Source organism: Haliotis asinina, chromosome 4, assembly GCF_037392515.1.
Source record: "Haliotis asinina isolate JCU_RB_2024 chromosome 4, JCU_Hal_asi_v2, whole genome shotgun sequence".
Taxonomy (NCBI): domain Eukaryota; kingdom Metazoa; phylum Mollusca; class Gastropoda; order Lepetellida; family Haliotidae; genus Haliotis; species Haliotis asinina.
Window position 1 is genome coordinate 15,578,563 of NC_090283.1, and position 17,031 is coordinate 15,595,593.

At 39.0% G+C, this 17,031-nt stretch overlaps 1 pseudogene; it reads left to right on the plus strand.

Moving 5' to 3' along the window:
- LOC137280795 (uncharacterized) overlaps window positions 1-17,031 on the plus strand; it is a 51,016-nt pseudogene that overhangs the window by 20,925 nt on the left and 13,060 nt on the right.

Here is a 17,031-nt window from a genome sequence, read left to right on the forward strand (position 1 = left end):
GAAAACGTTTCATTATAATCTTCTCCATTACCAGAATTGAAATTAATAGTTTTCTTTTCTTGTTGTTTTAGATATTGCTGAAAGCTAGGTATATAATTAGAAGATGTAGAATGTTTAGCAAGAGTTACGCCCCGTTTATTCGCAATATCTGATTTATCAGTGAGTAATTGATCTCCATGTTTAAGATGATGGACAGTAAATTTAGTACCTTTACCTTTAATTTTCTGGATCATGTTCCATATCTTGGACATGGGTGTCCAAGAATTTATTTTGGATACATAATTGTGCCAAGATTGGCGTTTGTTCTGTTTAAATGTACGCCGTGCTTTAGCATTTAAAATTTTCAATTTATTTAAATTATGCACCATAGGATGGCGACGGAAATAATGTTCTGCTTTTTTCCTTGCCTTCCTAGCTTGTTTGCATTCATCGTTGAACCATGGTTCTCGAATATGTGGAACTGCAGAGGAATTCGGTATACATTCATCAGCTATGGGGTTCAATTCATCAGAAAAGCACTTAAGAGCATCAGGAACGTCAATAAAACGTTCAGGTTTAAGTTTTTCTGCACACAGTGTTTCATATAAAGCCCGGTTAGCCTTTTTAAAATTCCGTCTTGATGATGGAGGAACATCAGATGGAGTTACAGATTTTAATACAATAGGAAAATGGTCACTTCCACAGAGGTCATCGTGGACTGACCAGTCGAATTCATTTAGTAGTTCTGAAGTTGTGAGGGACAAGTCGAGAGCAGAATAAGTCCCTGTACCAGGTTGTAAATATGTGCTGAAACCATTATTATAAATACATAACTCATTGTCAGAACAAAAGTCCTCCAACAATTTACCTTTAGTGTTTGTAGTTACAGGACCCCAGAGTCGGTTGTTCCCATTTAAATCCCCCATTATAATACAGAGCTTCGGGAGTTGGTCGTATAGAGCTTGAAGATCAGTTTTGGCAAACGTCGAAGACGGCGAAATATAAAGAGAGCATAGCGTAAACGCTACATGCAAAGTAATTCTCACTGCAACAGCCTGCATATTAGTATTAAGTGAAACAGGGCTTTGAATAACGTTTTGTCTGACTAGGACGGATGATCCGCCAGTGGCCCTATCACCCGGGGGTGAAAAACAGTGGTATGCATTAAAATGACGAAGGTCAAATGTATCTGTTTGTTTTAAATATAAATGTCTCTTGGAGACATATCGCTGAAGGTGTAAAATCTTGGACTAACAGCTGTAATTCATGTAAATTAGTCCTCAGTCCTCTGCAGTTCATCTGTACAATATTATTGGAATAAACTATCTCTTGGGGATATTTATTGGGGATCTACCCCGCACTTTTTTTAGGGCGACAAGCTATGTGTCCTAGAATGGACGTTTTCAGACACGTCCATGTCTTCAAGAGATCCATATTTATTGAACAACTGAATTTTATTTTCTGACCCTTTTGGGGCTCTGCCACTTCGTTGCTTTGAAGCATCAGCTTTAGGTTTGGGTTTAGTTTTAACAATTTGTTGCCTATCAGCTGTTGAATGAGACTCAGAGCGTGACTGTGAAGATGACTTATGATCAGAGGACTTGTATGTAGTAGGTCTGAGATGATATAGCAGGGTATAAAACTCGTGGAGAGTCGGAACTGACCCAAGTCAAGGTAGTTTGGCATCCTGTGGATGATTTTGTTATTTTAGAACGGGAATCAGATGATGATTTTGCTACTGTAGCATAACTTTCTGGAAGATCAGATTTCTTCACCAGTTTCTTTGCCTCAGAAAAAGAGATATTTTGGGTAAACTTTATTTTGTTAATCGCCATTTGGTCTTTCCATATTGGACACTGTTTTGACGAAGATGAATGGTCGCCTGAGCAGTTGGTGCATTTTTTAAAGTCACTGTCACAATCTTCTGTTGTGTGTGTCTTCTCACCACAGTGAGCACACACAACAGACAATGTGCAGGTAGATACACCATGTCCATATTTCTGGCATTTGAAACACCTGAGCGGGTTGGGGATGTAGGTTTCAACTTGGATATTGCAGTAACCTGCCTTCACTGATCTGGGAACATTTGGCGATGAAAAAGAAAACAGATAGGTATTCGTTTGGAATGTTTCATTGTTTTTTTTTCGGGTGGAAAAGCGCCTCACATACAGCAACCTTGATCTTTCATTTCGCATCCTATATCAAGTTCGGACATGTCAACAAAGAATCGATCACGATCTCAGACGATACCTTTGCTTGTGTTCAAGGTCTTTTGAGCAGAGACCGGGACCGGAATGCCCACAAAAGATTCAATACTCATCAGATTGGTTGCTTGTTGTTTCTTGGCACACTCAACTAGTAGCGCACCCGAACGTAAGCGACGAATGTTCTTAACATCCCCAGCAATACCTTGAATACCCTTCGATACTGTGAAAGGGTTCAACTTCAATGGTGTCTTGTCAGGAATTTCAATAACGAGGAAACGTGGCCGATACTCAATGGATAGAGACGGTCTATGATCAGTATCAACAGGATCAATTTCAAGTGGACGTTTTGTTTTTTGTTTTTTGTTGGGGGGTTTTGTGTTCTTTTTGGGGGGTGAGGGTGTATTTCATAAGCCATGATTGGTGGTTCATCATGCGAGCTCCCCACCCACCACGGAGTATCACAAGGACAATGCTAAAGCAAGCGGGCCGCCACCTTGCAGCACCAAGGATACCCGGATGATATACTCCAGTAGAAGAATTATAAGATTCATACACCCGAAATTTGTGCAATGGCAGATAGACAGTCTATGCACAGGGCTTGGCATGACCAGCCGATTGGTTGAATTGGGCGCATTCAACCACCCGTCTAGGTGAAGTAAGGTCCAAAGTGGTGTGTTTTGCAAATGTTGCCCAAATGCCCTCAACCACCAGATTCCCGTCCTCCACCGACACGGGACGCAACTCATGGCAAACAGGTTGCCCAATTTAGTCGCTTCTTACGACAAGCAATGGGGTGCTGCGGACACATTCTGTCCCGGGTCCACACGGGAGAAGAGCACTTAGCGTTACCCAGCATCCACCACGAGGAGGTGGCTCTTCATGGGTGCCATTTAGATAGGGTATCTCATGGAACGAAACTTTCTTAAAGGTCACATGCAACAGAAAACACAACTATGCAGATTCTGATACCTTTCGGTATGCAGTTACCGAAACAAATCATAAAAATGCCAATTCAACCTATAAAGTAGAAGAAAAAACGCGATGAAAAAAACGCGAAATCAGAGTTCAAGCAATTCACTAAATTTTCTCCAGCGTGGTCGAAGAAGTTTTTTCAACAGCTGTGCTGCGCTGCGCCCATAACGCATGAGCAGGGAATATGTTCGCGGAGCTTGAAACAGTATGCATGCCCGGAGTATGAGGTCGTGAGCAGTAGTCTAATCTTGGTTGTCTACACAAACAAGTAGATAATCTACTTGTTACATAAAAAAAGTGTTGGTTGTAGGAAGCAGCCTCTGCCTGCCTGTCTCCTAAGACAATATGCAATACACAGCTTCAATCATTGACCACATGTAATTTGAACTTAACACCTATCAGGTCATACGCCATAAACAAAAATAATCTGATTTATGACTCATGCACCCAAGTCCTGTCTCTACCACATTATGTAATTAAGCAGGTGTGATACTTGTACATATGATATGTTTTTATATCTGTGGGTTGCAAAGAAACTACATCCATTTTTCTCGGATGACTGGACCTGACGGAAACTTGTCAGTTTCAAGTCCTGCTTTGTATTTATACGAATGACAGTTTCCAATAGTAAACCATCAGTACTGAGATAATTTTTGATTGGATCGAACGCAAATTCAGAGATGGATTTACAAAACCCAACATCTCTACGTACATTCCTTATGGATAACAACATAGTGTATGTGATTTTGTTTGACAACGGTATATCAATCCATACTGAAACGACACATCAAATACAATAGAAAAGGTTGTTATCAATAAAGAATGTTACTTTCTTTTGACTCGCCATACTTCAAAAATGCCCATCAAACACATCATCTTCCTGAACACACTATGGGCCCCACACTATGAGTCCTCGGCGTATAAGCAAATGAAACAGCAAATCGGTACCCGTCGTTACACTTTGGTCTCTCTTCGTTACGAGAGAAGTAAGCCCAAGTAGAACATAATGCACTCTTGAATCGCGATTGTCCGCTTAATTTTATTTATTTGATTTCTTACAAACAGCAGAACTGAGATAATGGAATATGTGTTACTAGTATTAATAGGGGTGGAATATTTGACATAAAATAGGACATATTTCATATGTTTGGGGTTTTATTATCTCGTGATCAGTAGTGGTAACACCAAAGTTCTTATCTACCTTGTGTCTATAAAAACACAGAATGGCCATTTTGAAATTGTTTCTGCTGAGTTGTAGGCTGGTTTGACATCTACCTTGCAGTGGGTTGTTTACGTGGTGAAAGTTGTAATGTGCTGAATTTGGTTTATGACGTGTGAACAAGGAATTTAGCATATCATAACATTGAAATAAAGATGTTCGCTTGATAGTGTTCCATGGTCAATACTGCACTGTTAATAAAAATGGGAATCTATAATGCGGAATTTGTTTCACTTTTATAATAATCCCGTCTTTCATGCGAATTATATTATCCCAAAACAATTGGACAGTGTCAAGATTACACTAGGTGTTTATTTACTTTCAGGCAGAAATTATCAGATTACAATAAGAAAGAGAAAGATTAAATTTCATGCAAAAATATTCCATTTACAAATTTACGAAACATATGTTACACATTATTATCAAATATGCAATAAAAAAAACAATGGGGTAGCATTGTAGTTGTACATTGTAGTTAAAGCCTTCGTTCATCATGTCGAAGATCCCGTCTGATTGTCAACAGAGGCATGATGGATGAAGCCTGTTTAGTTCCATTGCAAAATGCGACGTATTCTCACTATTCTCACTCGTCCTGTAACATTCCATATTCAGTGTTCACCCATGAAAGATCGTCCTTCATTGTTGCAAATTCTGATTTTGACGGTGGTCCACGGACACGTCAGACCTCTGGAATGGCTACTTGAATTTGCAGTTTTCTGGAAAATTGTCATCGGCCTTACAATAAAAGATCTGCCTGCCGTATAACTGGGACTCGATTTCTGACGAAAACAGCGAATATGAAAATATTGGCATTAAGTGAATGGTAAACCAGTGTGAAAATAGAATTAATGGGTATTCTCATAATCTCATAGCAAGTATTATTGATACTTGTGTATTTAGTGCATTAGAACACAGATGTTGTATGGTACAACCTTTTTTCTCCTTTGAAAGATCACACGGATTAATACTGTGGGGTGATTGTTACTGTAGCCTCAACACATAACAAGGCCTAATCCCTTGTTCATTGATGAGCAAGTCATGTCAGTAAATGTTCATTAATTAACAAGTTCTAATGCCTTGTTAATTGATATCATCTCAGTTACAATTCATTAATTAACATGCTTTCTTCCTTGTTAATTGATGGTAAGCCACGTTACGTAGTGCATCCTCTTAAAACAGTTTCATCTAATTCTTGATTCCCGAAAGCTAGTTAAATTGGTTTTTATGTTTACTTACTGTACTTTTTTTCTGAAATATTTTCTCATGACGTAATTGCGTTTGTTTTAGTTGTTTTTCTTTTTTGAGACGGTTTCTTCTTTTTTGTCTGCAAACATCTTGTCATACCTTGTCATAGCCACTGCAGCAAACAAAATACAATATCCTGACAGAAACTTTGTTTCAATAAAACTGACACATATATTATACAGTGATTACAGAAATATAACAGGAAGTCGTCACCAAACAGATGCACCCGATTCAAACGGCAAAACAAAATCGCCCATGAACATCACATTTTGTTGCATAATTTGACTGTGCAACAAAAGTCACGTTTGGAGCTCAAGAAATGAGTGTTCTTATTTCTGTGGCAGTGGGTTGTGCTCACTTTTCGTTATGCACTGATGCATATAGGACAGAACATTAAGCAGAACTTCAATACCTTGAAACTCAGCGCGCGGAATAACAAGGAGAGCTGTTTTGTCCCAGCAAAATCCCATTCATAATCCATGATGTCCTTATTCAGTCCTGTTTCCAACCTGAAAAAATAAAATTCTAAATTTATTGTCAGCACAATGAAGATAAATTCATGTCGAGGTTATTGTACAAACACCTGAAATTTTACTTGTTGAATGGTTTAATGCATTGAAACTATTGCAGTTCCTGTATTTAAATCAATGCCATATTAAGTATATTCTTACGTCTGTTGTCGATTTAGGGTCATTCCTCTTACAGACTCAGCATTCCGTAGAGGCTACCTCACAGTTGCATGTGAAAATAGATTCATGGAAAAAACACAATCAGCATCTTGAAAAACATAACAAAATGACTTGCAGGTATTACAACTAAAGTAATAAATAAAGTCGAATTACTGCTAATACAACATCGTATAAGAATACCTTGTCTGAAAACGTTGCAAACATTTACAAAGAAATAAACAATGAATTTAGTTTATAAAAATATATTTGTGTTAAATGTGATTTTGAAATGCCTTAGCACTTTTGAAAAGGATGTGTTTTGTGAATAAATGGGTTTATATTTATTAAAGTCACTATTCCATCCATATAATGACGTGTGATATGGGAACCCAAAATACGTATATGCATGAATTCTCGGATTAGTTTGTATTGTTCCGTCATTGTTGTTTTGGATGAAACCTATATCTTAAAAACATAATACAGAAAGTTTTACGTCTGTAAGAATACGTCCAAAATCAGTGTCAAATCAACATGTAATCCTTCCGCTCAACCACAAAAAAACCCAGCCGGTGTTACCTGGGGAATATATTCCACCCCACAGCCTGATTTAGTCCCAGGAAGGATATTTATGACATGTAATAAACCTTTGATCAGCCAATTAGTCGGGCTGTTGTCCTCATATCGTGATTCAAAATACTAAACACTTATTAAATGCAGGAATACTCTACAACTGTATTGAGCTCCCTGCTAAATGGTAGTCTTGAGTGTAAGATTTCTCAACAACAATGCTGCTGAAGGAACACGTGGCATCAGGATTGCTTTACTGATTTTACAAATAATATACTTGCGTCATCTGCAATATACTCACCTGAGCTGAATGTGCCCTCTGAAGAAATATCGATGACAGACATTCTGAACGGCTTTGAGGAACCCGTGGCGAGCCACCTAAACGTGGTGGGTGCTGGGTAACGCTAAGTATACGTTAGCACCCTCCTCAAGGGTGATATGGATATCAACGCTGAATCCATATCACCCGCAGAGGGGGGTGCTAACCTACTTACACCACGTGGGCGCTGAATGGACTCGTCCATTGCTTGTCGCACGTGCCTTTCCTGCACCGCCAAGGTTATGTGTACACGACGTTTGGGGAAATAAGTCAATGTGCAAGATGAAATCTGATGATGAGCTTTGTCGGGCCTCGCAAGAAGCGGAGGCATGCCATATCAATAGCGATAGCGACTCAGAATTGTTGGAAGCATCTCAAATTATTGAAAAAGAATTACAAGAAAAAGGTACAACTGCTGAACGTTTTTATGAGGCTAATGATGGTGAAATTGGGAAGCGTGCGTTGGATGCTGTGCCGGCGGGATAAATGGGCGTACAACACGTTTACTGCCTGGGCTATCGCCGTAAATAATCGGAGGGGGGGTGGACGAAAACCGGTTACTCTTTTGGAAAATATGGGACTTGACGAGTTGGCGTATTTCATGTCAAAGTTTGTTCTGGAAGTCAGAAAAAAAGATGGCTTGGAATACCCCCCGAATTCACTCTTTCAGATAGTTATGAGTATACAATCATACATAAAGACTGTTTCTAAGGTAAATGTTGAATTTCTCCAGTCTGATGTGTTCGAAGAATTCCGCCAGGTTCTTGACGGAGAGATGAAAAGACTGACACGTAAGGGATTGGGACAATGCGTTAAGAAAGCTGAAGCTATCAGTGTTGATGAGGAGGAGCTGCTATGGAGGAGTGGTCAACTTGGAGACCGGAACCCGCGAGTACTGGTGAACACCTTGCTTTACCTGAATGGCAAACATTTTGGACTTCGTAGTGGCCACGAACACAGAAAGCTAAAACACAAAAACTCACAAATATCCCTTAAGATGGGTCCTGAAGGACACGAGTACTTGTGTTACCGGGAAGATTACTCCAAAACTGTGCAAGGGGGGTTGAAGCACAGAAGAGTTACCCCTAAAGAGATCGAACATCACACCAGTAGTAATCCTGCCCGATGCCATGTTCGTCTGTTTAAGAAGTACTTATTACTGTGTCCTCCAGACGGCCATGATGACGCTTTCTACCTTCAAGCTCTTCAGTCTCCGACAGATAAGTGTTGGTAAGTATTTCGTGAGTTTACAACTTCCGGTTTTAATGTGACGCTGTAAGGGATGCCAATAGTCATCAAGATATTAAACTAAATATTATGATCAACGAAATGAAACCTGTTTCACATTCAAACCAGACCACTCGTTCAAACCAGTGTATATACTTTATCCTGTACAGGATAGTCAATGAATAGCAGATTTATTGTTAGAAATAAATGAAAATAAAATTAAAGATGATAATTATTGAATATATGCAGTACACCCAGCGTTCAGTATTGGATTGGTCAGTCTATAATTACCAATTCTCCCATGTTCCAGGTACAGCCGACAGCCACTGGGTCACAACACGCTACAGAAGATTGTCCCTGAAATGTGTCGGAAGGCTGGTGTGCAGGGCTACAAGACGAACCACTCACTTAGGGTTACCACGGCAACTCGTCTGTACCAGGCTGGGGTTAGCGAACCATTGATAATGGAACGAACTGGACACAGGAGCGTTACAGGTGTGTATTATTTTTCACCAAAGCAATCATTTAAATGGTGAAAGTTCGTTTCTTTCAAACTAAAGTCGCATTGTTGAGCTTAACTACATATGCTTCATTACTAATTTGATCCAATTTTCTTTCAAACAGGTGTGCGCAGTTACACCAGAACCAGTGAGGACCAGAAAGCCATAGTAAACGCCATACTGAATGACGAACAGCTGGGAGATACTGGCGCGTCAAAGGAGACCGCATCATGGCCAGACCAGGAACATGGCAAGGCCACCTCTGCAACCTCTAGATCCACCGTCACGCTGTCGGCAGCACAAACCAGGCACCAGATTCTCATGGACAACTGCGTTGTAAATTTCACAATGAAATAAATCCAAACATCCTTGTTCATGTTATTATTTTAGATTGGCACCTGGACGGAATCGCTGTATTCACACCCTTTTGATACTTTTATAGAGGTAATTTTCAAATATTGTTTCCAGGCGAAGCCGAGAAACAATATTTGAAAATTACCGATGTCCAAAATTCCGTGGGGAGATAAGTCAATGACCGAGGCGAAGCCGAGGTGTGACTTATCTACCCCAGGTTGGCCAGTCCAGCTACCAAATAACATACCCGGTTGTTAACATCATATCAACCTCTGCACGTGCAGATAGAAGGTTGATACACAGAAAATCAACCTGCCAGAACAATGGACATGACACACCCTTGTGGTGTAAGAGCTCGCCGACACCCCCGTAGTAGACCCGGGGGGATATTTGGTCCACCAACCCGTTTGCCGTGGGTTGCAGCCCTGTGTCGGCGGAGGAAGGGATCCTGGTGGTGGAGGGCAATAGGAGCTTGCAACCGTGTTCCTGTTGCTCAATACACCACTTCGGCCCTGACTTCACCTAGACGGGTGGTCGAATGGGCCCAGTTCGACCAATCGGCTGGTAATGCCAAGCCCTGTGGATGGATTATACTTGTATTTATCATTGCACAAATATCATTTGGAATAGGTGTACTTTCTTCCTGGCGTTATTGTGTAAAACATTTGTAATTTGAAATATGTTGTTCTGAACTTTGCCTAGAGTCCTATGCCAGAAGGCGGTGACTCATGGGCTAATCTGGTAGAATTATTAATCTTTTGATTCTTCTGCTGGAGTATATCATCCGAGTATCCTTGGTGCTGCAAGCTGGAGGCCCGCTTGCTTTAGCATTGTCCTTGTGATACTCCGTGGTGGATGGGGAGCTCGGATGACGAACCAATATACCAGTAATCATGGATTACCAAACCCCTAACGAAAAAAGCTAACGTCAACTGGAAAATGACGATCAGCATCGACCCTCTACACAAATTGATCACTGGCCACGTTTTTTGATTATTGAGACACTTGACAAGACTCCTTTGAAATTAAATCCCTTTGCAATTTCAAAAGGCATCTCTGGCATTGCAGGTGAGGTAAAAGATATCAAACGTTTGCGATCAGGTTCACTGCTGATTGAATGTAGCAGAAAACAACAAGCTACCAACCTGTTTTCAACTGCTATGTTTGTCGATGTCCCGGTATTTGTTTCTGTCCACAGAACACTGAATACAAGCAAAGGTATGGTTCGAGACTGTGAGCGTCTTCTAGCAGACATGACTGAGCTTGATATAATGTCCGAGATGAAAGATCAAGGAGTATCTTTCGTCAAACGTTTCACAACACGGAGAAATAATGAGACTGTCCACACCAACACGTATCTGTTTTCATTTTCAGCTCCAACACCTCCAAAGTCAATCAAAGCAGGTTACTGCAATCTGAATGTTGACTTATATATTCCTAATCCTCTGCGCTGCTTTAAGTGTCAAAAGTACGGACATGTTGTTAATACTTGCTCAGTGTCTGTTACATGTGCTCACTGTGCTGAGAATACACATGTAACCGAAGATTGTGACAGTAGTCACAAAAAAATAACGTGCAAACTGTTCAGGAAATCATTCATCCTTCTCGAAAGAATGTCCTATTTGGAAAAGGCAAATGGAAATTAACAAAGTCAAATTTTCCAGGAACGTCTGTTTTGCTGAAGCAAGAAAGATTGTACAATCTACTGAGCACACTGAAACTTACACCTCTGTCACAAAAACATCTGAAACCTTATCAAAAGGAACATCTACGCCAGTACTAACTTCGTCAAGCTCATGTCAGACTGACCCAACATGGGTAAATTCCGATATTCCTGAGTCTATCTCTCCTGAGCTTCCACAGATCTTCCACAGTCTATCTCAGAACAGTCTACTCAGACAGATACAACTCAGTCTACGCAAAAGACTGTATCTCCTTCGACTACAACTCCTTCACAGTCTGATAGAAATGATAAACAAACTGTAAAATCGAAATTCAAGACAAGGCCAGAAACTTCGAAATCAAATCGAGCACCAAAGGGGTCAGACAATAAAATCAAATTGTTTAACAAGTTTGGATCACTTGAGGAAATGGGTGTATCGGATCACATCCATCCAAGGGCACATAGCTTGTCGCCCTCAAAAAGAGTGCGGGGTAGATCCCCAATAAATCCCCCCAAAAGATAGTTTATTCCAATAATATTGTACAGTGGAACTGCAGAGGATTGAGGACTAATTTACATGAATTACAGCTATTAGTCCAAGATTTTACACCTTCAGCGTTATACCTGCAATAGACATATTTAAAGCAAACAGATACATTTGAACTTCGTCATTTTAATGCCTATCATTGTTTTACACCTCCAGGTGATAGGGAGGATCATCTATTATAGTCAGACAAAACGTTATTCAAAGCCCTGTTCCACTTATTACTAATATGCAAGCTGTTGCAGTGAGAATTACTTTACATGTAGCGTTTACGCTATGCTCTCTCTATATTTTGCCGTCTTCGACGTTTGCCAAAGCTGATCATCAAGCTCTATATGACCAACTCCCGAGGCCCTGTATTATAATGGGAGATGTAAATGGACACAACCCACTCTGGGGTAGTGTAACTACAAACACTAAAGGTACGTTGTTGGAGGACTTTTGTTCTGACAATGATTTATGTATTTATAATGATGGTTCCAGCACATATTTACACCCTGGTACAGGGACATATTCTGTTCTCGACTTGTCACTCACAAATTCAGAACTCCTTAATGAATTCGAATGGTCAGTCGACGATGACCTCAGTGTAAGTGACCATTTTCCTACTATATTAAAAGCTGTAACTCCATCTGATGTTCCTTCATCATAAAGGCGGAATTTTGAAAAGGCTAACTGGGCTTTATATGAAACACTGTGTGCTGAGAAACTTAAACCTGAACTTTTTATTGACGTTCCTGATGCTATTACATGTTTTTCTGATGAACTGAATTCCATAGCTGATGAGTGTATACCAAAGTCCTCTGCAGTTCCACATATTCGAAAACCAGGGTTCAGGGATGAATGCAAACAAGCTAGGAAGGCAAGGAAAAAAGCAGAACATTATTTCCGTCGCCATCCTATGGTGCATAATTTAAATAATTTAAATAATTTTAAATGCTAAAGCACGGTGTACATTTAAACAAAATAAACGCCAATCTTGGCACAATTATGTATCTAAAATAAATTCTAGGACACCCATGTCCAAGGTATGGAACATGGTCCAGAAAATCAAAGGTAAAGGTACTAAATCTTCTGTCCAACATCTTAAACATGGAGATCAATTACTTACTGATAAATCAGATATTGCGAATAAACTGGGCGAAGCACTCGCTAAACATTCTTCCTCTTCTAATTACGTACCTAAATTTCAGCAATATCAAAAACAACAAGAAAAGAAAACTATTGATTTCAATTCAGATAATGGGGAAGATTATAATGAAATTTTTTCTATTCATGAGCTCCATACTGCTCTTGATCAAGCTCATGATACTGCTACAGGAGCTGATAACATACATCTTTTTAAATAACAGACAGTTCCAGGTCCGTGTGGATTCTACCCTGTCTGATCATTACAATCAGGATCAGGGTGTTCCAAAAGGCAGTATTTTGTCTGTCACACTTTTTAGCATCAAGATCAACAGTTTATCAAAAGTTTTAAACGATTCAATTGATGGATCGTTATTTGTGGATGATTTTAATATTTCTTGTCGTGGTAAAAGTATGCATACCATTGAACGGCAATTGGAGTTGTGTTTAAACAAGATAAATAAATGGTGTCTTGAAAACGTCTTTAAATTTTCTAAATCAAAAACCAACTGCATACATTTGTGTCGTAAATATAAACCACATAAAGACCCTGATCTGTCTCTAGATGGCACGCCGATTAAAGTTGTGAAGGAAGCCAAATTCTTGGGTCTAATCTTTGACTCACACTTAACGTTTTTACCTCATATTAAGTCCCTTAAAACCAAATGCCTGAAAGCACTTGACTTATTGAAAGTAGTTTCAAATTCTAAATGGGGAGAAGATCAAACTACCCTTCTCCGTCTATATCGATCACTCGTACGTTCTAAACTTGATTATGTCTCCATCGTATGTGATGGAGCCTGCAAAAGCAGCCTTCAACTTCTTGATTCTGTCCACCATCAAGTCTTAAGACTTTGTCTCGGGTCTTTCAGAACTTCACCTATTGATAGTCTCTACGTTGAGGCCGATGAACCATCTCTTACTCAACGTCGTATAAAATTGTCTTTACAATACATTACTAAGTTATGTTCTAATGAATCTAACCCTGCCTATAACTGTGTGTTCAATCCGCTTTATCAGGATTTGTATAACAAAAAGTCTTCTCTTGTTCCGCCTCTTGGGCACAGAATTAAACCATTTGTTTCTTCTGCCGGTATTGAGCTGGAAATCCTAGCTCCTTTCCGTCTTATTTCTTCTCCTCCTTAGCAATTTGTTAGACCCCAAGTGGACCTAACATTAACATCATTTAAAAAATCAGAAACAAATGACTTACAATATAAACAAGAATATCATCAATTAAAAGAAAAATATAGCAATTACAAACCCTTATTTACAGATGGATCCAAGGACGGTGGCGCAGTGGCTTGTGCCACTGTCTTTGGATCCAGAACAATATCTTCTAGATTACCAGATAATAGTTCTATTTTTACAGCAGAAGCTAACGCTATATTAACAGCTCTTAAATATATTCAAAGACACCCTAAACGTAAACAATATATAATCTATTCCGATTCTCTTTCTTGTCTTCAGGCGATTAAAAATATTCCCTGCAAACATCCACTTTTAAAAGAAATTATTGAATTGTATAATGATCTTCCAACTGGCCAATACATTGTCTTCTGTTGGTTACCAAGCCATGTAGCCATTTCAGGTAACAAATGGCCGATCTTGCGGCCAAGGCAGCACTCAACAAATCCGTGGCACCACTTCTTATCCCATACTCTGATTATAAAGCTAACATTAGATCTTACATCCGTGATCTGATGCAGAAGAATTGGGACACCCAGGTAGGCATCAATAAATTACATGAAATGAAACCTTATATTGGTTATTTCTACTTGGGTTGTCAGTCCAGATTTGAAGATGTAATCATGCGGCGATGTCGTATTGGCCATACTAGATATACTCATTCATACCTATTGAAAGGTGAGGATCCTCTGTTTTGCATCCCTTGTGATGTGAGAACCACGGTCAAGCATATCCTGCTTGACTGTGTTGAATTCTCCATCACAAGGGACAAATATTTCAATGTCCAAACAATTAAGGACCTCTTTAACAGCTTAAGTTCTCATTTAATTCTTGGCTTTGTAAAGGAAATTGATTTCTTCATTGAATTTTGATTATTATATTCTGTAGATAGCTGCATTTTAATTCATGGTAGTTTAGATTAGTAACTTGAACTGTTAGTGGCTGTACCCTCAAAGGGGGTTGAAGTACCGTAAAATTATTGTCCTCCTGAGAGGGTACGTAAGTCCCAAACCATTTCATGTACGCTTAGACTTCCACTGTTTTTAATCGTAGTATATGTGTATTGTTTTATGTTTGGCTAGATCTGACTAAATTGCTAACAGCTGAGGGGATGATGTAAATCCAACTAGGGTCCATGCAGGTAGCAAAAGTACTGTAATTCCCCATGGCCCCTTCAGTTGTTGGCAATCTATAGCCTGATTGTATGTAGCATTGTCCGAATAGTGATATTAGCTTTAACTTTCCACACTAGTTTTAATCCCAAATGTGATATTCTAGTTGTTTTACTGTCCCTCGTTGACAGGTTTTTATAGTATCCTTATATTTCATTTCAATATTTAACGTTCTCGTCACGATATGGCTGAGATATTGCCGATGTGACGTTAAATATTAATTCACTCACTGACTGAACGGCTTTGCAGATGTAAAGAGTGAAATTCATAATAGCAAAAATGCCAGTATGTCGGTGTGCAATGATCAAGTGCATTTTCCCATCGGAGGTTCATGTATTTCTTTAGATCTCAAAAGCTCGTCAAATGACTTTGAGTTGCTCTTCCTCTCTGTAACCTCTCCAACTCTCTGCTGATTTCAAACAGACACACAGACACTCTTTTAAGCAGTCCGGATGTTACTAATTAAAACCCCTTTCTCAAAATGCTTACAATCACCAGCATACATACCCTGTGAGTCTACATCATGAATTCTTGTTTACGCATGTCACGAGCAAATTCTGTACCAATTGACCATGTTGTTGAAATTGACTATTGTTCATCAAGACTAAGCGTTATCAAAATACTGACCCAAATCAGCGAAATAATCCCACTAGTGGTATCCTCTTTGCCAGTGGACCGAACTTGTTTATTTTAAGAGTAACAGGATTATAAGGCATGATCAACTGAGGTTGGTTGTTCAACAAATCCCACACGGCCATCACCAGCAGAGGGAATGATTTATACATCTCAATTTTTTGTGCCTATTTATTGTGTTTGTTTTTCATGTATAAAAATGAAATGGGATTGTGAACAGCTTTACAGTTTATATCAACACCGCTACCATACAACATACAATACAAACTATAAATGCAGCATGTGTTGTCACATATGTATATAAATTTGAATTACAAACATGGGTACAGTTTGAAGACAAACTTATACGGAAATGATGAATTATCTGATCTTAATAATCTATCCATCTTAAGATCTGCCTACCTCGTCACTGCTTCTTCTAGATTCGATACTAAATACGATTGAAGAATCTACCTCCTTGTTTGTCATATGATAATCTTGTATTAGAACTTTGGTTTATTTACCTTTGTAAAGTGCATTAGAGAGGCATTACCATAAGCTTCTAGCTTGTACCATTCGTATTCACTATTAAATATGTTTAAACCATATATATCCGTATTACATCTGACTTACCCCTTCTAAAGATTCCACACAGAGAGGTAACAAACTAATTGTATCAATATAGAGCATTTATGAGAATGTTATTGGTAAGCAAATTATTTTTGGTGTCTTGATGGTAAAATTGTGGATGTTCACCGAAGTAACCACAGACAGAGGCAAAAAACATCTCCAAGCAGAAAGGAAGACCATGACAGAGTATGGAAACATTTTTGCCCATCTTGTTGGACTTTAAAGTCAACTGAGTATGAAATGAACTATCATTGTTGACACTGATGATGTATGATTATGTAGCACTTTATGAATTTCCTGTATTTACGCAGTTACCAAATGCAAAGCAGAGTGTACAGTTATGTAAGTTATGTTTCATGTATGAATGATAAATTAAACATTTATGTACGCCGAACATAAACAAATGATAGACCTGCACGCACGCACCATTTAAATATTCTGTAACATACTTCTTGTAAATGATTATATAAATCTTGTTGCAAAATGATTTTGAGTATTTGCTCCAATCCACATGTACTGACAATACAACCAATTATCTATTGACATGTTTATGAAATTTCGTGAATACGCCAATTGCATAACACCGTTAATGAGCACCGGCATAAATGGTCTTGTGACAGGTGTTATTTGGAGAATGCTTATAGTTCCGCGAAGTAGAATGGTACAATCACCGGAATGAGCTTGGGATGATGATCTCGAACAAAGGCAAGACGTCTGTTTTAACAGGCACAAGTATTTGGTATATAGGTCAATGCTGGCCGTACGTGTGTGAGACTTGTTTAAAATACATTTCATATTCTTCTCTCTGTAATAACACAATTCTACTCCATGCCCATA